Source organism: Saimiri boliviensis, chromosome 7, assembly GCF_048565385.1.
Source record: "Saimiri boliviensis isolate mSaiBol1 chromosome 7, mSaiBol1.pri, whole genome shotgun sequence".
Classification (NCBI taxonomy): domain Eukaryota; kingdom Metazoa; phylum Chordata; class Mammalia; order Primates; family Cebidae; genus Saimiri; species Saimiri boliviensis.
The window spans coordinates 121,855,585-121,875,954 of record NC_133455.1 but is presented as its reverse complement, the minus strand read 5'-3'; the positions used below and the strand labels follow the sequence as shown (position 1 = coordinate 121,875,954).

Sequence of the window (20,370 nt, the reverse complement as noted above, 5' to 3'; positions counted from 1 at the left end):
ATATAGTTAGGCTTTTTCCCACATCTTTCTCTACTCCAAAGTCCCTTCAGAGATTTCTTTATGACTTTAAAATGATAATTCTTTCCAAAATTTTTGGAAAATTTGACAAGTTTTATGTTAGTGTGCATGTATGTGTATAGGTGAATGTAAACATACAATTTTTAGAAGTCCTAAAAGTTGTATAAACATACTGTATTTCCATTCCTAGTATCCTCCTGTTACCAGATGTACTGATGGCGTATTGCTTTCCAATGGGATTCTGCACAACTGACAATGGTAATCCTAGGATTACGAATCAAGAACCTGAAAACTCAAGTGTCAAGACGTGGATTTTTCAAAATACTTCACCTACATGAAAACCTGCTGCCTCAAAAAGGTTTGAGAGACTAGGAAGAAGTCTCCTTTCACTCTGGAATTCACATTTTCTCTCCGTCCAATCTGACCATCGTATTTTCATTAATTTCCTTTTACATTTTATGCTCGGATATATGCTTCTTCTCCACTTCTGTCTTCCTTCTTCCTCCAGTTAGTTATGACACTCATTCAGTTTTTACTGTTCCAATTTTCTCACCTTTCTGCTTTGTCCATCAATAATGCAGTTAATGGAAATTATCTAACATTTGTCACAAAGAGGCAACAGGTCCCTGTGAGTATTTAACAGCAGATAATTCTGGTGAAGCCCCAATACCAATAAAGCTAGATGTCGGCTTTGCCCAAATTTGGCATTTCACTCCCCAAAGTTGCCTAAGGAAGTTGTCAATAACTTTCCCATTTATTAACATCATAAATACAATGCCTGAAAGGAAGCCTGGCCTGGCTAAAACACAGTTACTTCCACCTTCAACCTCTATAGCACGCTGTTTCTAACTTTCCTCTCTCTCTAGTCAGCCCTACTTCTTGAAATTGAATCCAAATTGCTCCTGAAACATTAAACAAGCAAATCACAACATTTTGGGGGTTGCCACTCTCTCTCAGTGATTCGTTTGTTGTAATTTCCCTTGATACCATCCTTATCCTTAAGCCCTGAATGTACAGACCTAGAGATAAGGACAGGAAAAGGGATAGAGCTGGTATGGAGACATGACTTAAAAGTGACATTGATTTGCTTTGATAATTGGAGGGGTTGGAGAGCTCTCAGGGAGGCTGTGTCTGTCCTCACTCCTTTGCATGTGTCTGGAAGGGCTCAGGCTGGCCTTTCCCTCTCTTCCCACTTCCCCCAACTCTCAGCCCTGCTTGAGTCCAATTAACCCCTAGACATTCACCCCTGGATGATTAAGGGCCTGAAAAATCACAGCCAAATCATAACAAAACCCATTCTGCAGAAAAGAGGAGAAAGGGTGAAGAGGGCTACATGAGTTTGGCTGTTTGACGCTCTGCCCACCAGCAGGTAAACAGGATGAGGTATTGAGAGGAGAAAGCAATCTTTTCCAGCTGAATGGGAAAACCGGAATTAAGGCCGTCAATAAGCAGAAACGAAGAATGCCTTTCCAATGGCTCTGCTTTTGTCTAAATCCTGCCCTTCCCTAGGCCTGTGCCTACCGCCTCTCCCACGCCTTTCCCAAAGACCTCAGGCCTGGGGCTGCCCCGTCTCTGGTGCCAGTGGAGGGAATTCTGTACCATTCATTATCATTTTCGACGCAAGTATCCTGACTCCTCAATGAAAATGCATGTGTGAGTCCCTTGCCACATACTGCTACTCAATCAATGTTTATTTTACTATGATGAGCATACAAAGATGATTCTGGTTCCTATGCTGATGACAGCCTCACTCAAGTACCACTTCCCAAGTGAAGCCTTTCCTGATTACCACTGTAGAATTGTGGAGCTAGGAAGGCCCAGAGAGATTCTTGAGCCCTCTCTCCCTTCTCTCAACTACCATTACCTGGTTCTCAAACTGGTTCTTGTCTCTCTAATGTGATCATAAATTCCTCGAGGGTGAGAACCTTACCTTGATCCAATTCAAACATACTCACAACACCCCCACAGTGACAGGGCAGAGGGGTGATAATAAACCCTTTCTTCTTTTGTTACCACCCCAGTGTTGAATTAGAAGGCACTCAATAATAAAAATAACAATACCTTCCATTTGAATGCTACGCAATTTACAAAGAGCTTTTAAAAACATTATCTCTAATGAGATAATGCTCCTCACAAAAAGCCTGGGAGTTAAGTAGGTATAATCAGCTCTAAGCGACAGATGGAAACTGAGGCTCAGGAAGGTTAAGTGACTTGCCTAAGGGCAGAGAGCCAGGTTCGCATTTCTGGTATCGGATGAGCATTTTCCTCTACACTGCAGGGCCTCTCCAGAGCCTTTAAAACATCGTCAGCATGAAATGACTATCAGGCAAATTGAGGCAAGAAAGACAAATTCCAGGAAATTTCATGCCTGCCGTGAAATCCCACACTTGGCCATACTTGACATTTATAGTAATCAAGATTAATCTAGTGTTTTCCCCACAAGCCCGTGGACTACTTAGGCCCATAGGTACCATGCCGTCTCACAGAATGCCCCTTGCCAAGTGCCTGGTACATAGTAAGCACTCAATAAATGGTAATGAAATGAGCAAATGATGACAAAGTAAATGAGCAAGGAAACACATGTATAAATCTACAAGAGGCATGTTGAAGCTATAAACATAACCAAGAATAGATTTCAAATCTAAAGGAATCTATGAGTGTAAGAAAAGCTGATTTCAATTTATAGAATTACAACTGTTTGAGATAAAGCAGCTCTAACACAAGCAAAGACCCAGCAGAATAAACAAAGAGTTTTATTATTTAGCTCCAAAAGGCCAAAACCAGGAATTCCACACTGGAGAAAATGAAAAGGAAAAAAAAGTTATTCAGGCAGAAAGCTCTTCCAATTCCAAAAGGATAAATTAACTATAACAATTTTTTTTTTACAAAAATAAACAAGCTTTACTAGAAACGGCTAGCTATGGGGGGAAATATGACTTCAGCAAGTCAGAATTTAAAGTCTTGCTAATAGGTAATGACAGCAGGCAGCTCTTAGCGGCTCAGCGGCTCCCCAACAGTTAAAACAGCCTTACACATATACACTTTCTGTGCATGCTAATTGAGTTTTCAGTCTAACAATCTCTCCAATATAATGCTGCCCTCCTGTCCACCTGCAACACAGCAGAGCATTGAAAATCTGCTCAGTTCTTTACCCCAGTACATTCTCTTTCCTCCTAGAAGCCTCTCCTGGTCTCTCATGACAGGTGTGGCTTTACTTCTAACTGACACAATCTCTTCCCCATGAAGATTTATAGGTCCTTCTCATTCTTTTCTCCCTTTCATTCAGCAAGTCTCAAGTTTTATGACCTAGAGGGATCACTGTAGCAGGTTGAAAAACTCCACAAACAGTCTACCCTAAAACAGTTTTTCAATCATAATTTAAGACAAACGTCATCTTCATGAGACAGCCCCCACTCCCATGAAATAAAGTGATCATAAGTTTGGGTTTTGCTTTTTCAGCAACATGGGTAAAATGTTAATTTAAAACAAATGTAGTCAAACCCCAAACCTAAGAATTTTAGAGGTGAGTTGTAAATGAATAATTATTTAAATAGATACTGAATACCTGTCTCCCTTAGATAGAAGGATGCCCTATGAAGGCAGGAACTGTGTATGTGTCAAGCTCTGCTGTGTCTCATATATGGTAGGTGCTCAACAGATAATTTTTGAATGAATGAAAGACCACCCCAAGAATGATCTTAGACTAAACTTTGGAAATTCCATGTTTATATGTCAAAATGATACCTTTCACACAGAATGGTATCTCTTCTTTTCCTTACCTGGAATCCCAGCACTCCTACCGTTGGTCCAGACGATTCCTCTACACCGTTCAAGACGGCACTTAAGCCCAGCTGCTTCCAAGAAATCCTTTTCTGCCACTCCACTTCATGCTAACCACTGCCTTTTTGGCTAATAATCACATGACAGTCAGAATCCTGCAGATAGCTCCTAATTTTTCCACGTGTCTTAATTCTGTTTTCTCAACATATACACAGGAGGGATTAGTACTCTTGCATGCCCACACATAGTGCTACCACAAGCAACAGAGCAGGACTCAGTTATCTTTGTTTGGCTGGACCAAATAGGCTACCGCTACCAACACCAGTGATTATAAATTCACAGTCAGATGTCTTCAGGCAGCTAAAAAGCAAACTAAAGACACAACTTGCATCATATAGACAGCATGTAAATAGCACTGGGTGCTGGGTGGGGAGAAGAGATGAAATAGCAAATCAAAAGGGTGGGCATTTGGGTGGGGTGGGGAGAAAAATCACAGGAAGGCTCTGCGTCACTACAGGAGGTACCACAGCGCAAGAAAATCCAGGAAACCCCACACAAATGGCCTTTTTAACAAAGTCCTTTAAAGTTTACCCCTAATTATAGTCTTGAATCTCCTGATGACAGGGATACATTCTGAGAAATGAGTCGTTAGGTGACTTCATTGTTGTGTGAACATCACAGAGTGCACTTACACAAACCCAGATGGCACAGCCTACGACACACCTAGACTACGCTACAGCCTAGTGTAGCGTAGTCCACAGACCATGCACGTGACTGTACTGAACTCGTGTGTATCTAAACATGTCCATACATAGATAAGGTGCTATAAAAGGTAACACATGGTGCACCTCTATAGGGCACCATGAGCAGAGCTTGCAGGACTGGAAGCTGCTCTCTGTGAGTCAGTGAGGGAGTGGTCAGTGGATGTGAAGGCCTAGGACATGACAGCACGCTACCGTGGACTTCACAAACGCTGTGCACCTCAACGACACTACATTTATTATAAAGATTTTATTTCTCCAATCAAAAATTAACCTTAGCTTACTGTAACTTTTTCACCTTACAAAACTTCATTTTTTTTTAACTTTTGACTCTTTTGTAATAACACTTAGCTTAAAACACAAACACACTGTATAGCTGTACAAAAACATTTTCTCTCTTTGATCCTCTTTCTATAAGCTTTTTTCTATTTGTAACAGTTTTTTAACTTTTAAGGTTTTTGTTAAAAATGAAGACGCAAATGTGCACATTAGTCTAGGCCTACACAAGGTCAGGGTCATCAGCATCACTGCCCTCCACATCTCGTCCCACCGGCAGGTCTGCAGGGACAAGAACACACACAGAGCTGCATCTCCTATGATGGCAATGCCTTCTTCCGGCAACCTCCTGAAAGACTTGCCTGAGGCTGTTTTACAGTTAACTTTTGTTTTAATAAGTAGGAATATACTCTAAAATAACAGTTAAAAGTACAGGCAATACACAAATCAGTAACACAGTCATTTATTATTACCAAGTATTGTGTACTGCATAGACTGTGCTGGACTTTTATATGACTGTCAGCACGGTGGGTTTGTTTACAGCAGCACCACCCCATGCATGTAAGGAATACGTGCCACTGCACCACTGCGACGGTCAGAAGACAGGGAGGTTTCGGCTCCCTGGCAGTCTTATGGGACCGCCATGGTACACGTGCTCTGCTGTTGATCAGAACCTTGTTACGCGGTGCCTGACTGTATGATCCGCCCCATGCGGTCCTCGGGAGACGGCAGGAGGTGACGTGTGTAAGGTACGGAGCTGCACACTGCATCACTCGTAAGCATTAGGCTTCCTTGCCACGGTCACGTGCCAGGTGGTGGCTGTCCCTGCCAGACCAGTGACCTCCCTGCTCATTGCTGCCTCCCCTATACAGAGTCTTGTACCAAGGAGGCAGTGCTCCCCAAATGAAGGAATGCTGGAAAGGAGTGGGTACCCTTCCTACATCATCCCTTCAAAGAGCTGCCTGACTTCAGCTTTATGGTATCCTCATGGGGGCTGGGTTATTATGGCTTCCACTGGGCTGGTCACCGCCCCAGTTGCCATAAAGAAAAGGGTTGAGCTTGAGAATGCAGTCTGCCTCACCCTGTTTCCAGATAAACAGGGGCCAAGCTCTTCCAGATATACAGCAATCTGGGTGTCCAGAGCTCCGTCTCCACACTCTTTTCCCCTGAGGCCAAAGTCTACCCAGGGCCAGAGGCACCGAGGAGCAGCCTACTACATGGGCTGACCCTCTGGAACCTCACAGCCCCCACAGGCGAGGAGCTTGAGTGCTCATTACGGAGCTTGAACCCCTTACGGGTTTACCAGAAAGATTTCTCCTGTGGATCTGGATGTAGAGAAGTTGCCAGAGAAATGAAAGCTGGATGGCCAAGCTCACAGTGTGCAGAAAAGAGCCGGGAAAAACTCCTCCACAGGAGCCTTGTATCCAGAAGATTCCGACAGGTCCCTTGGACATGTTTCCATGACCGACTTCCCTTCAAAAACCGGCAGCTCGCACCACCCAGGGCTTTCTTCCCTTGTCAGCTCTGGCTAGGCCCTCTGGCAACCACAGCAGCCACTCTGGCAATGCTGAAGTAAAGGTGTCTCTGCTACCTTCCTAACCCTCCTCCAGATCCTTCCTGCTCCTCTGGAGCCTTGGGAAGCACACAGACCTGCCAACGTCACACTGACGGCAAACTCCTCATGCTGGTCCACATAATTCAGCCCCTGACTGCCCCTCCAACCCGACTCGCGTCCTCCTTCACCACCCTCCTGAGCAGCAGCCACAGCGGGCCCTGCTCACCTCGAGGTCCTGGCCCTGCTGTCCCCTGCCTGCAGACTCCTCCCCAGGTCTGCCCACAGCCAGCCCATGTGCCATCTCCTCAGAGAGACCCTCCCTGCCTACTCGCTCCAGGTGGGCCCTCACCCTGGAACTCTCCATCTCATTATCTCCTTTACTTTCTCCATAGTATTAATATTGACAATGCTCTGAAAGCATTGGCTGTGTGAAGCTGCCAGTTGCTTACTGATTGGCATCATAAGAACGTAAGCTCCATGAGGGCAGAGACCCCGTGCACCCTTGTTTCTGCACATCTTGCATTTCCAGCAAATAGCCTGGTATATAGCAGGCATTTAATAAATACGATGGAATGAATGCATGAAGGAACATGCTGATATCAAGTCAAATGGTCTACTTGTCAGGCAAAAGACTACATAAAAGAATTCTCTGAATATACTCCTCTCCTAGATTATGAAAAATGAACAAACAGAGGTAAAGAGAGGCAAAGACACTTGGCCCCAGGTCACCCAGCTGGTGAGGAGCAGAGAGAGGTCGGGGGTGGAGGCCTCCTGGCCTCTCACTGGTGCTCTCACAGCCATGCCACACCTTGCCAGAATTCCCAGTCCATGAACAACTTCTCTTCCTCACATACTCATTCAGCCAATACTCATCGAGTGCCTTCTATGTCTCGGGAACTGTGGTAAGAACTGAGTTCAAACCAAGAGTGACTGGGAGGCCCTTGTCTGCAACCCCAAAGAAACCACCCACAGCCGTGAACAGTGGATCCTCTTGCTAGAGGGTCTCCAACCATTCTGCAAATCATCCACGCCCCCCGCCCCGTGACTGTTCCCAGAATGAGCCGGGCCTGTCCCTGTCCTAGGACATAGGTTCTCTGATTATGGGACAGGTGCTCTGCCAAAACACGTTGATGACACACAGCCACATGGGCAGTGAGCGAGGGTTCTGCAGGGACGCCCTCCAAAGGGTGTGGAGCAAGCTGCCTGGGTCACCGCTGGTCCACTGAGAACTGCTCACCCTGTTTGGACTGAACTATGGTAGAGATAAGTCCCTGCTGAGACCCCTGCCAAACCTGATTCACAGCACTCTGAGAGCCAGGGAGGAGGCCAGCCCTTCCCTGGATGGCCTCGGTACTTAGGGAGCCAGAAGCAAGAAGCCAGGGCTCATCGCTCAAGGCCTGCTGTGGCCTGGGAGTGGCCTCAGCATTCACACCTCCAGTTCATACTCTGCATCCTCCCACCTTAGGGTGCGTGTCTGAGGCTAGTGGACAGAAGAGGCAGAGAATGGGGAAGCATTGGTGCTAAGCTGCAGGACTAAGCTATAATTGGAGGCCCTCAGGGGCGCAAGAGATCTCCTCTACCAAACACGCCGCTGTCCTTCAGGCTGCTATGCTGTAAACGGGTACAGAAGTTCACCCTGTCTGGAGCTAACAGGCAAGGGCAGTGGCCTAGTCAAGGCCAGGATCCACACTGAAGCACATCTTCCTTTAAGAAACACTCTCTAGCAGCCCAGCCTTGCCCTCACAGACACACACAAGGTTCCAGGCTCTGCACTGGATCTGTGTGATGTGATTCCTGCTTGCACAGGGCTCGTTTCTGGTGAGAGCTGCAGTTGGATTCTATTTGGAAATAGAGTCTCTGCAGATGGAATCATGTGAAAATGAAGTTCCACCGGATTAGGGTGAAAGAGCCCTAATCCAAGAACTGCTGTGCTTATCAGAGGAAGGAAAGCTGGGCACAGAGAGACAAAACACACAGGGGAGCACGCCATGTGAAGATGGAGGCTGAGATCAGAGGGATGTGCCTAGAAGCCAAGGAATGCCAGGCACTGCCGGCCACAGCAGAGTGGGGGAGGAGCCCGGAACACACTCCTGGGAGTGCCCAGAGGAACCAATGCGACTTGACATGTGGATTTTGAAACTCTGGCCTCCGGAACTGTGAGACAATAGATTACTTTTGTTTTAGGCCACCAAATGTGTAGTATTTTCAGAGCAGTCCCAGAAAACAAATACAGTGAGAGACACAGATGAGTAAGCAGGAGGTTAAACGTGCTTCATTAGATAAGGGTCATCTAGGATGCTATGGAAACACGGAGGGCAGCACCAAAGTCAGCCATGAAGGATCAAAGAAAATGTCCTACGAGATGGGACTTCAAGTCTGGGCCTTGGGGATCGTCTTAGTCCATTTGTGTTGCTATAAAGGAATACCTGAGGCCGGGTAACTTAAAAGGAAAAGAGGTGTATTTGGCTCACAGTTCTGCAGGTTACACAAGAGGCATGGCTCCAGCATCTGCTTCTGATGACGGACTCAGGCTGCTTCCACTCATGGCAGGAGGGGGGCTGTGTGTGCAGAGATCACAGCTGAAAGGCCATGCTGGGCTTCACCTTTCTCCAGGATAACCTCTGGAACATTCCTCTGATGGGCAGGGAGTGTGAAGTGACCCCAGCCTGCTGTTGATCATTCTCTTACCTGATTTCTCTGGTCAGTCTGGCAGAGGTGGGACTCAGGGCAAGGTCCCGGCTTTTGACACCTTCGACACTCACAAGGCCCATCCCTATCAACCCTGCCCAACTGCCAGGGTTCAAGCACCTCCACATTGTGAGCTGCGCACACAGCCCAGCCCTCAAGCCTAACATCCACCACCTGCCACCTGCCTTCCCCCACACAACCAGGCTCCGTCTGCAGGCACAGGTCACCCCAAGGCTTATGCTTCCCGGCCCTGTGAAGCTGGCCTGGCCACAGGGACCATAGCACTTCCAGTCAAATCTGACGAAGCCTCTGTGCAGACGTGAGATCCTCCTCCCAGATATCCCGGCCTTCCTTCTTCTCAATGCCTGACCCTGGTCCTCAGGACTCAAAGCCACCAGAGTCAGAGGTTGCCCCAGGCCATATTTCTGACTGTGTGCCCGAGAGCCCAGAGAGTAAAGCCCTGGGGATTTCCCATCATTTCTGCTGTGCATTTGAGAAAGGCTTTGCAAGTGGGAGGACAGCATCAAACGTACTGCTCAGCAGCCGCACTCAGCTGTGCGGAAGTTCAGCTAGACCCAGTGAGAAAACAAGGAGTGGTCTGCATGAGCTCTCGGCAAGGGCACCTGGGGAGGGGATGTGTCCGCTCTGGGCCTGCACACAAAGTCCAGAGTCCGCTGTCCTGGCACTCCCAAGCCCTAGCAGCCCTGCCAGGCTCTCGGCAGCAGGCAGGTTACGGCCACACCACTCACCATCCATCTTGGAAAGGCCAGGAACTAAATTTGGAACTTGGCTTTTAGTTCTTTTGCATGTCTAAGTGATCTTGAGAAGAAGCTAAGGAAGAAGGTTCATAGAGGAATGTGCCAGAAAAAAGAGTAAATATTTTAGAGATAAATATCTCTGTCTAGTTTTAATCATAACAGTAATAATGATCATGATAATGACTCTAAATTTATATGGCACTTTGCATTTTTCCAGAGCATTAAAAAAAAGTAAGATGGGGTCTCACTCCATCACCCTGAAATAATCATAGCTCACCGCTGCCTTGAACTCCTGGGCTGAAGCAATCCTCCTGCCTCAGCCTCCCAAGCAGCTAAAACTTCAGGGACAAGCCATCAAAACTTCAAGAACAATTTTCTTCTTCCCTGTGGTTTTAAAGCCCAGCTTGTGTGTATGTGTGTGTGTGTGTGTGTGTGTGTGTGTGTGTGTGTGTGTGTATGTATACCTATATATATATATTATATGTATTATATAATATATATATATATTTAGTAGAGCTGGCTGGAGCATTTCTCTCTATACTCCCATTTGCCCTTGCCATAACTCAGTGAGATAGGAATTGTTATCTTTATTTCACAGTTGAGAAACCTGAAACTCAGGGAAGTGAAGTAACAAGGCCAGTGCACTAGGCAGGGGTAGAACTAGAACCAGAACCCAGGGTTCTGACACGCAGCTCAGCACTCTCTTATTACCCATTTCACACGCCGGCACTCAGGACATGGTTCTATCATGTTTCCACATCTCCAACGAAGCCTGGAGTGTGCAGGCAGACTTGTGGAGCCTCTCGGCTTGAGAGGAGCCTCTCTCAGCTGGGCTGCGTGCCATGGGGGTCCCCCACATCTTATGCTTTCAGCCCTGCCAATGACCCATGAAGTCCCCAGGTTCAAATGCAGGCCCAGGCAGCTCCCAGGATCTGCTTCCAAGGACTCAGTCCATGAGAAGGGTCCTTCAAGTTTTACGCTTGTCTCAGAAAGTCGGGCTGATTCTGGGTTCCCTCACCCCAACCAGAGGTTCTCATCTATTTAGGAGGGGGCCTGGGGGCCTGTTTGGATGAGGATCTTGGGTAATATGAATTCCTGATCCTCGGGAAAATATGGCCTCAAAGCCAAGCCTACCTCTCAGGTAGCAGCAGATGAAAAGCCTCCCCTTTGCCTACCCCTTATGCTTTCCAAATGGCATGGTCTGGGGGCTTCATGGCATGCTCCTAGGACCCCACAGACACCACCCAGCCTGAGGCTGAGGACATTCACTCCCTCCTTCATTGTTGCTGCTCCCTTGGTCCTCTTGGTAAAGACAGCAGCGCATATACAGCATAAACTCCAGCCGAGGGCTTGATAATTAAAGGAGCATATTCAAAGCAAAATACCCCTCCCATTTACACCTTAGTGGCGGGCCACAGGGCATAGCAGTTAAAAGCACAGACTTGGGAGCCACACAGCCAGGCTGGAATCCCAGCTCCAATGCTTCACAGCTATGTGACCTTGGGCAAGTTAGTTCATTGCCCTGTGCCCCTTCCTCCTCTTTAAAATGGGATGATTATAATTATAAGAAAGGTCTCATGGTATAGTTGAGGGGACTAAATGAGTTAACACACGGACCACAGAGCGATGCCAGCAGCCAGCAGCATAAGGGTTGACGTTACCACTGCTATTATTATTAGCAGAAGGCACCAATCCAACAACTTCAATCATACAGAAACCAGACAGAACAAAGAGAATAAAGGGAAAAAAACAGCTTCTAAGAAGCCAAAATCAGTGTTATAAAACCCATAAATTAAAGCTAATGCACTTTATTCATAAGTAAGCCCTGTAGGTCCCCAATCAGAATCTAGTTACTCTTACTTTGCACACAACTGTAATGGACTTGATCATCTGGTTCCCAAGCCTGTAGGAGAGAGCGGGGAGCCAATTAATCAGGCTGGTGCTGGAGAAGGCTGACACGCCAACAAAGTGGTGCATGAAAAGCACACCCCAAATCTTCCCCAGGTCAGAACGTTCTGGGACCCTCTGGGGGTTGCCTACCTCTCCCAACAGCTTCCCAGCATTACAACAGGTGCAATCATTGAGGTGCAATCATTGAAATTCCTAAGAATTGTATAGTCCCAGAAAAAGGATGAAATGTGGTCATATTTTTTTAAGGATCCAGGAATTTGTATTTTATATTCTGGAAAGACTTCTTTCAAATATACTTAAATTACAAGGAGTTTAGTACATGAAAGGGGGTCTATTACATAAAAAAAAATGAATTTATTTGGAACATTCCCCCTAAAAAAATGAATAAAGATGGATAAAAATGGAGGAAGAGGTGTCACCCTATTTAGACCTCAAATCATCATCTCTCTTCTCCCATCCGCTGGCAAACGCAGAGCACAAAATGCTTTCTCCTCTCTCTGAAATATCTAGTGAGTAAACTCTGAGTCAAACAATTGCCCCAGGCTCTCTGCAGGTTTATGACCCCGGGATTAAGCACAAAACCATCAGAAGCTGCCATCTAGTTTGAAATATCATGCTCCTGATGAAGATGGTCCTGTGGCCTTTGCTCCTTTTCTACACCAGCCTCGCAGCATGTCCCATCCTGTGCTCAGCTCTGTCCTTTACCCTCCTAATGGCATCCGTTCTTGGGGCAACAATTTTCTTCTTCCCTGTGGTTTTAAACCGCTGCATCTCCACAGAACAGCATTTCCCAAAGGTGTGATCCCAGGAACACCGTTCCTCAAGACATCTGTGATGGTATGAGTGGGAAACGCGATGTGCTCTCTGCCTGGCCCAGGGACTCACAGAGCACCTTACCACACAAGGAGGCAGCTGTAGCAGAATGGGTGAGAACACAGACTGGAGATGCCTCACCCACAACTGCATGGCCGTGACTTCGCTTCATAGCTACGTCTCATAGGGTGAATTATTTGCATTCTCTGAGCTTCTGTGTGCTCATCTATAGAATGGGATAATAACATCTCATTGTGCTACAATCATGTTTAAGTGCATTTATACACGAGGCACTTACGACAGCATCTGTACATGGTAGGAACTCATAAGCAGTGTCTTGTTGCTATCGTGTTAAAGGCTTGGAGAAGTCTTATAGTAAATTACCTTTGGCTAACTTGGCACTTACTGAATTTATTTTGCAACAAAACCAAGTTTTGTTGTTGTTGTTGTTTTTAATCTGTTAATACTGCTACAGAGTGCTTCATCTTTGAAACATTTTCACATCTACCTCACTGGAATCTCACAGCAACCCTACACATCCCCGGGAACAGAGCAAGAATCCAAGCTGTGGTTGTTCCAACTACACCCCTGCCACTGCCTCGCCCAGTCACTTTACTTCTCTGAGATTTTACTTTCTTATCTGAAACAAAGGGACAACCCCTCACAAGGTCCACTCATTCACCCAGGTTTCACTCAGCAGTTATTTATGGGGAGCCTTACGTGTGCCAGTTATTGCCAAAGCACTGGGGATACACCTGTGAACAAGAGGGATTCGTTCTCTACCGTCAAGACAACAAAGAAGTAGAAAGCATCATTTACAGTTATGGAGATTAGAAACATTGCATGCAAAGCACTGGCACCTGGTGGTCACTCAGCAAAGGCAATTACGATGACTAAGCAAGTATCAATACTCAACGTGCTGAAAGGGATACCCACAGAGGGGTTAACTGACTGACCTGAAGCCACACAGTTCAGATCTCTCTTCCTAGGTCAGTGCCTACCACTCTGGCTCCGGTATAGCTTTTAAGACACACCCTTAGCCAGTTCCCACTCAGACCCATTCAGCTGGAAAATCTGAGGGGACACCTGACTCAGTAGAAGCACTTTCCCAGTGCATTGTGTCAAGCTCATTCTCTCATCCAAAACCAGATTCTCCACCCTGTCTTCCACACCTCACTGCACAGCACAGGAGAGGGTGTTTGTACATGTACAAACCAAGCTAGGTGGCTTGTTCCCTGCAGTTATCTATTAGTGTATTTTATAACCCTAGCATTCCTGCAAACCCTAACACCTGGTGCATTAGGACAACACACATGAGATAGCAATAATAAATCTCACTTCATTATCATCATTATTGTTGATGCACAAAAGCCCCACAAAAAGACTTCTCACTCTTAAGTAACCCTGATGATAAAAGAAAACACAGTTCACTGCAGGAACAGGAGGGAAGCCTAAACTGGCATTTTCATTCACTTCTCAGGGCGTGAGGGGCGACAGGGCTCAGACGCGTCTCAGAACCTGTGGTGGTGGTCCAAGTGCAGGGCCCCATGTGGGGTGATTCAACCCAGCACTGTGTGGCCATGGGGGCACCTCCTGAGCAGACTGGCAAGAGACACACAAAGCCTGGCTGGGGGAGTGGGGCTTCCCCACCAGCGCTCTCCCTCTGAGGCTCTTTTCTGGCCAGTAACGAATCCCTGCTTCTCTCCCTGTGTAGTCAGAAGGCAAGGGTGAGCACACACAGACACCAGTCTCGCTGGGTCAGAGCTGCCAAGAAGCACGGCTTTTTGGTCTCCTCTCTCCCCCCCTCTGAGGCCAAAGCTAGCACAAGGTGCCAATGATCCTGACTTACCCTCAGGGACCAGGCGGAGGGGAGAGGCCTTCAGCCTGGTTTAGAGTTCAAAGAGCAACACACATTTGCCTCTGCTGGGCATGTTCTATGAAGTTTACTTATGTTAACTCACTTAATCCTCTCAACCAGGTTATGATGCAACTCTTGCTGCCCCAATTTTACAGCAATAATAGGCAATTCTGACATTCAACCTTCTTCCTAGTGGAGCTCAATCCCCTCTGACAAACAGCTTCTCCTCTCCCAGCCTCTGAAGGAAGAAAGCCCAGCCAAAAGACAATCCCTTTTCTGGCCTCATCCCCTCTTCTCCTCACCTCCACTTCAAGCCTGGCTCTTGCTCCAGAAAGTACATGCACTGTTCTTTGCACAAGGTCAAATGCCAAATATATTCTCTTAATATTTCAAACCAAGCCAAGTCTTTGTGGACTTCAGGGTTTGCAGAGAACGGGGAGTTTTCCACACACAGTGAGTCAGCTCTGCTTGCAGAGCTTGTTCAACAGACATCAGACAATTCACCTACCAGGTAACGCTCTTGGTAGACAGGGGTTATAGCTGCTATATTATAAACGATGTGCTGCAGAGAGGTGGCATCGCCAATAGCAGCAGTGAATCTAAAGAAAGAAACGTCATGTCATGACCCAGTTCAGCTTTCATTACACTTCACTAGCGTGAGGAAAAGATAACAAAGATGATGGATTTTGGTACAAAAGTGTATGTTAGATGGAGCATAAAACAAACAGATTTTTTTATTTAAATAATGAGAGAGGGAGATCTTTTTTTAAAAAAAAAACTCTATTCTGGAATACTTTTCATCTCTTGGAAACAGAAGAATGCAAAGTGTTAGAAAAATAAGTGGAGATTAAATTAAGCAGGTGGGAGAAAGGAAAGGGCCTGCGAGAGAATGGGTGGAAGCCGATGAGTTTGCGAGGGAATCTGAGAGCAGGAGCAAGCACAGATGTGAATTTGCAAGTGTGTGTGAAAAGAAGAATCTTTTCTAATTCTGTGACTGTGTGAGTGTGCTTTGCTAAATAGATTATTCTTGAACCCAGTGGAGTGGGAAAGCTCTCGGCTGTTGACGTGTGTCGTCTTTCTGCTTGGATCCTAAAGGGAGCTTGTGGGTAGACAGAGCTGATTGCGGAGGGAGCTGAAGGTGGATCCAATCACACCATGGGGAACATTCTAGGTCACTGTTCTCAAAGAGCAGCTCAGGACCACTTGCATCAGAACCCCACGGGAGCTTATTAAAAATGCAGACACCCAGGGCCCACTCCAGACTCACGGAATCAGAATCTCTGAGAGCAGAGCCTGGGAACATGTATTTTCGTCATCTCTACGATCTTATGCCACAGGGCTTGAGAGCCACAGCTGCAGGTGCACCAGCATCTCTTCTTTGCTGGTTCTCAGAGCAGCACTCTGAAATAGCAATTCTTTCATTTTTTTTAAAAAAAGCTATGAAACTAATGGAGGATTTCTCAAGCTTCATTTTTGGGGTACATAAATGACTTGAGGCATTCTGCTCTGGCACAACAGTGGGAATGTTTCAAGCACTGAACCTCAGCAAACCATTGTCATGCACCTATAATTTCAGGGCCTCCATAGGGGTACGGGCACAGATCAACATCCTCTCCTCTTACTTTCGGCCCTAAGCTCAGCTCTTTTCAGTCAGGCCAACCCTCTTGTCATTGGCCTTGAGTTGCGATGAGCCACGCTTTTGAACTACCAACCAGTCCCTCTTGGATATCTTAAACTGCCTGTTCCCTTACCGTCTAAGACTCCACGCTCAGCAGGCTTCCCTCCTACTCCTCAAGCTAAGCCTTCCTGACAGGTAGCATACATCCTTCTTTGCTCTTCTTCCTCCACACTCTGCAAACGTCACTCTTCTCCAGGGTCTAGCTGGGGTCACTGCTACCCTCTAGCTCCACCCTGATGCAGGTGCTCTGGGCCATGCCTACAGATTCTCCTTGTGTTTCTCCTCCTGGTACCCCCAAGTCTCCATCCTCAGCCTGAATGGTCTCCTAGGCTGCAGACCTCTGACGACTGCCCATGGGACATCTCCATCCTCATGCTCCACAGGTTTCTCACTTCACAATCACCAATCATACACATCATTCCCTGCCCTTTAGATGTGACCTTCCTCCTGAAGTCTTTCTCCTGGCCAAGGGCACCTGGCTCCTCATCTCATATCCTGGGAGCCTGCTCTCGCCTCCACCCAAGATATCCAACTGGTCACTCAACCAGACAAGCTTGCCTCTTAAATCCACTGCCCCCTCTCTATCCTATGTCACCATCATCTGGACTCTGGCAAGGTTTCTTTTTCTCTTCACAAACAATGAGGCCTCCATCTGAGCCATATTCCTCATGCTGCAAGAACACTCCCCTGCCGTTAAAGCCTGTGATCCTCCTCCTCACTTGTAGTTAAGTCCAAGAGCTTGCACCGGCCATCAAGCCCCCATCACCTGGCTCTTCTCATTCCCTCAAAAGCAGCACCCCTTCCTCTGGTCCTAAAGAATGTGACCACAGGGCCTTTGCACATGTTTATATTCAGCCTGACATATCTCTTATGGCATCCTCTTGTTGAGAGATGCAATGCAAATATGTCAACCTATGTAAAACTTGCCATTAATCTTTTCCCTACAGCAAATGAATCGGTTCTTCTACCCTGATACCCTTATAAGACCTTTCACTATTTGAAACATCTGTTTATAGGTTTATCTTCCCTATTAATCATAGTGACTATCTGTTGGTATAGATGTCTGCCAAATGAGCTAGACATGAGCTAGACCAGAGGAAGGAGAGACTAGAGGGAGAACAGCAGGAAGGAGGTGACTGCAAGAGTCCCAGCAAAAGGCAACAGAGACTGGGTTAGGGTGACAAGGATGACAAAGATGACAATCAAAACAATAGCATCCAGCACTATTAACAAGACCCAACACTCAGCCTTTACTAAGACACTCTCCCAAGGGCTATATAAACATTTTGGCTCATTTACTCTTCAAAACAACCCTGTGAGGTAGGTACTGTCATTACTGTTATTTTCATTTTATAAATATAGAAACTAAGGCACAGGAAGTCTAAACAAATGACTTTGAGAAAAGAAAGAAGGCTAAATGTGATGCATTGCAAATCACAATCTCCAGAACTGGATTCCTGCTTGGATGGGCATGGAAAGGGGAAGAAGATGTCAGAAATAGCTGTGTGTGACAGGAAGGCGATCGACCCAGCCAAGGAAAGAGAAAAGGAGCAGCATTTGCCTGAGCTTTGTTTTGTTTTCTTCTGGGGCACAGGGTCATGTGGTCGGAGAGGGAATGAATTCCATTTGGGGCTGGCTTGTTTGAGGTATCGGCAAGACATTCTGTCACATATAACTGTCACTGCCTGCCCTACTCTTCCGTAGAACCATCTGAGGTCACTTCCATTTTACAAGCTGGGAAACTGAGGTTTGGAAATACTAAGTAAGCTCAGATTAAGATTCAGACTTAACCTTAAAGTGGAGAAGCCAAGATTTGAAATCAGATGTATCCAACTCAAATTTTGCTCTACCCAAGAGGCCAGTTGTTCCTGAAACTGACTAATCACTGGCAGCCCTATGAGATTTTTTTTTTTTAATGCACATCCCCAGACCATGCCCCAGAACTACTAAATGTGAATCAGATCCACCAGGGTGCTGGAGTCTGCATAGCTGGAGTTTTCCGGGGTTGTAATGATGTGCAGGCTTCAGGGGTTGCTGCTCTGGTCCACAGGCCTCTCCAATGCAGGAAACACTGGGCCAGACCTTTGGAAAGGCTTAGCGCTGGAGATGTCCATCTTAGGAACAATTTACCTAGAAAGTGAACTGAAATCTGTGGACACAGATGAGGTCCCCAAGGGGAAAGTGCAGAAGAAGAAAATTAGCGGGCTCAGGACAGAAGCCTGGTAAACATTCATGTAGACACGGGAAGAGAAGCTGGAAGAAGCAAGAGGAGAATGTGTTCTGAAAAGGAGGTATCTGCAGAGATGCTGCAGCTTCAAAATGCTGCAGAGAGCAAAGATCGGGAGGCCGGGTCATAGCACTTGGGATGTGTTTCTCCATGGGGCAGAATCGTGTTCTGATTTATTAGCTGATGTGAGGTCATGTTTATTCATCTGTTTTAGGGGGTTTTTCTGATGCCCCCACCTTCAGTTGGCAGCATTCACTGCCCCAGGGAAACTGTGACACTGTGGAATGCAGAGAATGAGGAGTCACCTGCAGCTTTATTGAGGTATCATTACCATGCCATAAGATTTACCCATTGTAAGTACACCGTTTGATGATGTTTAGTAAAGTTACACAGCTGTGCAAGCAGCCCCACCATCTCTTTTAGAATACTTCCATCACTCTGGTGTGATAAAAACCCACCATCCCTCCACATCATCTGAACCCAACAATCTCACTCCAGCTCCAGAGTAAGTCCAGGGTGACTCCTTGTCCTCTCCTACGAGCTCCTCTGCCTCCAGGAGGTACAGAGATGAGGGGCCTCAGCCAGCCCAGGGCTTCCCTCTAGCTCAGCAATGCAAGTGGCTCCCTTAATCCCCCTGGGAATGGAGGGGCGAAGGGGCCACATGTGGCCATCTCTAGGACCTAAGAAAAACCAAACTCCTTTGCTCACTTTCACCACTGCTTGGGCCTAGAGCAGCCCAAAGTGTCATCAGCTTAAGAACAAGATATGGACTCTATTTGGAACCAAGGCTCCTCTTTAAAAGTTGCAGATTAGGCCGGGCGCGGTGGCTCACGCCTGTAATCCCAGCACTTTGGGAGGCCGAGGCGGGTGGATCACGAGGTCAAGAGATCGAGACCATCCTGGTCAACATGGTGAAACCCCGTCTCTACTAAAAATACAAAAAGTTAGCTGGGCATGGTGGCACGTGCCTGTAATCCCCGCTACTCAGGAGGCTGAGGCAGGAGAATTGCTTGAACCCAGGATGCGGAGGTTGCGGTGAGCCGAGATCGCGCCATTGCACTCCAGCCTGGGTAACAAGAGCGAAACTCCGTCTCAAAAAAAAAAAAAAGTTGCAGATTAAATGTTAAACTGTGGTAAGGTGGGGAGGACCATGGCTAAGGGAGGAAGTGGCTACACCAAGGGAAGGAACTCCTGCTTCGGGGAGACACCTTGGCTTGTATTTATTTTGACACAGTAAAGATTTCTTGCCCCTTAAGAGACAAGGTCACACCTCAGATGACCTCATGGATGGCGGCCAATGTTCTGCCCTCTGACTCCAGCCACATCATCACTCAGTGCTGTGCCCAGCTTTAAAATTTTTGGAACCCATCCCCAACAAAGGGCCCCAAGCCAAGCCACAAGATACCACAGCCCGCAGGCAATGAACACCTTACCTGCTATGCATCAGCAGTACCTGTAAAAACCGGGGTAACAGCAGAGAAGTTGAAAACGTACATCAGATTTTTTTGCTGAGGGGGCCCGGGGAAATGTCAAAGGTTACGAAACACAAAAACTACCCTGCGATGGTATCAGCCTGGCAGCTGTGGAAAGGAGAATCTTATATGCTGCCTGCTTCTTTTAAAAACCATCTCATCGGATGGTCCCATCATACTAATTAGAGGAAGGTGCCGACAGAACGGGAAAGATGGTGGCTTTGATGACCGAACGTGCCATGTGGAAATCACGTGAAGAGTAACAGTGTCTCTGCAATGGAGCAGCAGAAAGAGACAGGATTTTCCCTGCGCGTCTTTCGCAGGGGCATCCTGGAGTGCCCTAATTTTGCCAACTGCATTCCAGAGCTCTTTTCCTCACATGCCCAGACGGAGCAAAAGTCTTTGTAATGACTTCACGCTCAGCCAAAAGTAAACACGCTCCACTTTTTCCATGGACCAATTCTAACCCCAAATTGCCAGAGCTGTCCCCTCAACAATCCAAATGGAAAGCCGCCTTTCCCAATAAAATAAATCCTTTTTAACTCAATAAATACATCTTGGCTGCAAAGGCAAAC

The 20,370-nt window shown here is 46.8% G+C and overlaps 1 protein-coding gene across 46 annotated transcripts in view; it reads right to left on the bottom strand.

Annotated features, from left to right (window-relative positions):
- The window catches only part of CACNA1C (calcium voltage-gated channel subunit alpha1 C), a 709,163-nt gene that overhangs the window by 540,678 nt on the left and 148,115 nt on the right, over positions 1-20,370 (bottom strand). The gene's annotated exons all lie outside the window — the stretch shown is intronic.